Below are 4,491 nucleotides of genomic sequence, written 5' to 3'. Positions count from 1 at the left end.
TCTGCAACACTCCTGTGGATGGAGTGGTCAACTCCTCTGCCATCATCCCGGGTGCCTCCAACGCCATCGCCGCCCCCCCTCCTCATCCCGCCGCCCCCCTGTATGGAGCAAAAATCTCCCGAGCCTTTGGGCCACCACGGGAGCCTGACAGTGGGAGTGGGGAACACATCGATTGAGTTTTTAGAGGACTCCGGGCGGGTCGTAGGGGGGACCGGGGCGACATCTACGGCTTTGGAGCCAATGCATAGTTGTTGGTTTCCTTTATTTTTTGGTGGGGTGCGGTGGAATTTGAATATATTTCTTTATTAGGATGCTCACCAGAATGACACGCTGGCACTGTCCTTCTGATGTGATAAAGGATACATACATCTGATCTGATTCTGGCAGGAAACAGGTGTAAAGGCTCTCAGACCTGGAACCGAGTGTCCGTTAAAGACGACTCCATTCACCAGAGAGGATGTTTCCTTGATTCCGAGGTCTCTGCTGTAGCTTTCGGTCTCATCTCCGTGACTTGCTCAGACTTCATTCTGGCATCATCAGTGGACCCTCTTTTCTTCTTTCTTTCTTTCTTTTTTTTTTCCTAGCCACTTCTCAACTCCTTATGTCAGCTGCCGCCTGTCTGACTCACCCGGGTAGCCTCTGGAATTCTGCAGCACATTTTTTTGTTAGGCTGCTGCCCTGCCACCCTCAGGGGCATGGTTGGGATTTGGGGGTAAGGGGAACGACGTCACATTACCGAAGCAGACGGCAGGAGCGTATTTGCAAATGACACTAGGACACGCGCCTGAGACGGAGGGTGGGGTGGGGGATTAATATACAGAGAATGATCTGTGAGACGAAAATACAAAAATGCGAAACCCGGATTCAGTACTGGAATAGAATGAGAAAAGGCTGCTGGAGAAACTACATGCAAACGCAGACGATAGACACAACCCCAGGGGGGAGGGCTGGACTCAGTGAGGAGTGGGACAGAGGCCAGCAGTTTACACGAAGAGCCTTTTGATAGACTGCTGAATGGACTGGATCTGCGGCTTCGGCTGCGAGCCTTCTTGGATGGTGACGGAGCAGGCGAGGACAGGCCCGGACACCCCGCAGGCCCACCTGAGGGCCTGCTTGGAGTGCAGGAACTCGTAGGACACGTTCTTCTCTTCACGCGGCAGGCAGCGGAAGGTGCGGGATGATCTCCAGGGGCTCGGCGTCTGCAGCCAGCCATCAGGATGAACTCAGAGATGCCTCTGTGGAGGGTTTTGGTGGCTTCGTGAGCTCCTTTCCAAAGCTGCTTGTAGTTACAGGACTGCTGAACAGCGTCCAGGAGTTTCTTGGTGAGGTGGGCATCTGCCAGGGGGTAGGCCTTCGGATTTACATCAGCTTCAGTGATCTCTGCATATCCGGGGTCCCTGTGGGTTTCCTGTAAAAAGACGTGTCCAGGGAGCTATCTATCACCGTCACACTTCATATGGAAAACCAGCTTTGTCCCCACCCACCCCCACCCCCGCCGCCGTTGGGGTGGGCGGTGTGATGTGCTGTGCTCCCGTCACAGTTTGTGGGCCTGGAATGGTGATGATCGAGATAGACCTCCCGCCACCTCATTACAAAGAAACAAGACACGTGTGGTGTCTTGTTAGACCCACAGGCACAGAAAAGAAAAGAACTACTTATCCCCTTGTTCCACCAGGACCGACCTGGATGCCGGAGGGTCCAGGTCCCGAGGGACGGGCGTACTCAACTTTGCTGTGAACTCAACGGATTAGTTAAGTTGTGCCTCTGAGGATTTGTCCATGGAAACTACTTCAAACGATCGATTTTGTCTGTCTCGTGTACTTTTCCTTGTTACGAGCAAGCAGGTTAAAAAAAAAAAGAAAAAGAAAAAAATGAAAAAAGGTCTATAGGTTAAACTTTTACAATAGCTTCCCAAATCTTTGGTGTCCTGGAACTTTGAAGGTGTAACTAGCTTAATTGATAAATTGGGTTCAGTTCATTGGATACCTGGCGTCTGTCTTTCCAACAGAAGGTAAAATACTAAAGTGTGAGTCAATAAGACACCCAAGGTGGTTTTTTTGTTTTGTGGTGTTGTGTTTTCCTCCCCCACCCCTTGCCCTTTTCTTCCTTCCCCCCTCCCTCCACCTCAGTTTTTGTGTTTCTCTGTTATCTGATTCAGGAAACCTGCAGATACCTGGGTGTGTTAGTAAATGTGTTTCAGGTTTGTTTGTTTGTTTCTCTTTTCCTTCCTCTTTTTTTTAATTTTAGTTCGCAATTCATCACACACACACACACACACACACACACACAGGCAGAGACACAGGCAGAGGGAGAAGCGGGCTCCCTGCAGGAACCCCCCTACGCAGGACTTGATCCCGGGACTCCAGGATCACGCCCTGGGCCGAAGGCAGGTGCTAAACCACTGAGCCACCCAGGGATCCCCTGTTTCGTGCTTCCTTAACAATTGTATCATACAGGGCAGCCCGTGTGGCTCAGCATTTTAGTGCCACCTTCAGCCCAGGGCGTGATCCTGGAGTCCCGGGATCGAGTCCCACGTCAGGCTCCCTGCATTGGAGCCTGCTTCTCCCTCTGTGTCTTTGCCACTCTCTCTCTCTCTCTCTCACACACACACACACACACACACACAATCTTAAAAAAATTGTGTCCTACATGTTAGGTTTTTACAAAATGAACAGCGGAGAAATAACAAAAAACCAGCAGAGCCAGGCAGTAGGTTCGAGAGTGCTTTAATGGGGAGCGCTCCTGGGCGAGGTTCCATGACTCGGAGAGGTGGCCAGAGTCAGGGAAGTCGCGCGGGGTTGGGGACTGTGGGGGGTTTTAAGCCTTCTTGGTTCCAGCTCTGGATCCGGGTGGGTCCCTTGCCAAATTAGACAAGGGAACACTGTGTCCTTAGGTGATTGGCTGGGGGTAGGGGGGATAGTATCAGAAGATGGGGAGGGGGCGGGAGCGGTCCCTGGCTGGAAAGTCCTGGATGGAAAGTTTCGGTTTCCCATCTAGGCTTCGGCTTACTGGAGATGATGTGGTGGTCAGGGCTGCTTTGACGGGAAGATCAGCCATTTTGACCCAGTTTGAGATGTCTGCCATTTTGGGTGCCCCTGTCTCTAAGCCAGCCCAACAATACACACACACACACACATATGCACACACACGTGTTTCTAAAAACTATTACATGTATTCATACATTTGACAATCTAATGATTTCTGGTACGATAGACAATGTGCCCGTGGTTCCTACTGACTTTTCACCAGAGACTGAGGTTTCTAGGAGTTAACAGTCTGCCGCCTGGGTGGCTTAGCAGTTGAGGGGTTGAGCATCGGCCTTTGGGTCAGGGCCCAATTCTGGGGCGAGGGGGGGTGTCCGAGTCCGGACCCATTTCCACATCTGGCTCCTTGTGGGGAGCCTGCTTCTGCCTATGTCTCTGTCTCTGTCTCTCTCTCCCTCCCTCCCTTCCCCCTTCACAAAGTTCTCTCTCTCTCTCTCTCTCTCTCAAAAGTGTAAAATAAGTACAATTTTAAAAAATCTGCCACATAGAATCGAGACTACTGGTTAACGATAAGGAAAACAACCTCTGTGTGTGAGATAGTAGGAGACACGTAGAATAGATACAAGGCATGAAAATGCGGGTGGTGGTGGTGGTTAAAGAAAATGAATCTGTCCTGAAATGACTCTGGCTTTTTTTTAAAAGATTTTATTTACTTATTCATGAGAGACACAGGGACAGGCAGACACAAGGGAAGCAGGCTCCATGCGAGGACCCTGATATGGGACTCGGGTCCCAAGAGTCTGGGATCACGCCCTGAGCCGAAGCCAGACGCTCAAACGCTGAGGCACACGGGCGTCCCAAAGCCTGGCTATTTAGAGAAAGAACACTTAAGACTGACGGAACGGAAAAAGAAATTATAGAAGGGATTTCTGAAGGAGATTTTTGAGATTTGTTTTTTGTTTTCTGTTTTTTGGATTTTATTTATGTATTCATGGGAGAGAGAGAAGAGAGAGAGAGAGACAGAGAGAGAGAGACAGAGACAGACAAAGAGAGAGAGACAGAGAGAGAGAGACAAAGAGAGACAGAGACAAAGAGAGACAGAGAGAGAGACAGAGGGATAGAGAGAGACAGAGAGAAAGACAGAGAGAGAGACAGAGAAGGGGAGAGAGACAAAGAGAGACAGACAGAGAAAAGAGAGGCAGAGAGATAGAGAGACATAGACAGAGAGACAGACACAGAGACAGAGAGAGGCAGAGACAGAAAAAGAGACAGAGAGAGACAGAGAGGCAGAGACAGAGAGATAGAGAAAGAGAGAGACAGAGAGAGAGAAAGAGAGACAGAGACAGAGAGAAGGGGAGAGAGACACAGAAAGAGACAGAGAAAAGAGAGGCAGAGAGATAAAGAGAGACAGAGACAGAGAGACAGACACACAGAGAGACAGAGAGAGACAGACAATGAGAGACAGAGAGATAAAGAGAGACAGAGACAGAGAGGCAGAGAAAGCGAG

At 50.1% G+C, this 4,491-nt stretch overlaps 1 pseudogene; it reads right to left on the bottom strand.

The window, feature by feature from the left end:
• Positions 1–983: 983 nt before the first annotated feature.
• On the bottom strand, positions 984–3,084 carry LOC129501320 (NHP2-like protein 1; annotated as a pseudogene).
• Between the last annotated feature and the right edge of the window lie 1,407 nt (positions 3,085–4,491).

Source organism: Nyctereutes procyonoides, unplaced genomic scaffold, assembly GCF_905146905.1.
Source record: "Nyctereutes procyonoides isolate TBG_1078 unplaced genomic scaffold, NYPRO_anot_genome, whole genome shotgun sequence".
Classification (NCBI taxonomy): Eukaryota; Metazoa; Chordata; class Mammalia; order Carnivora; family Canidae; genus Nyctereutes; species Nyctereutes procyonoides.
The sequence above is the reverse complement of the archived record's forward strand: the minus strand, read 5'-3'. Positions and strand labels throughout refer to the sequence as shown.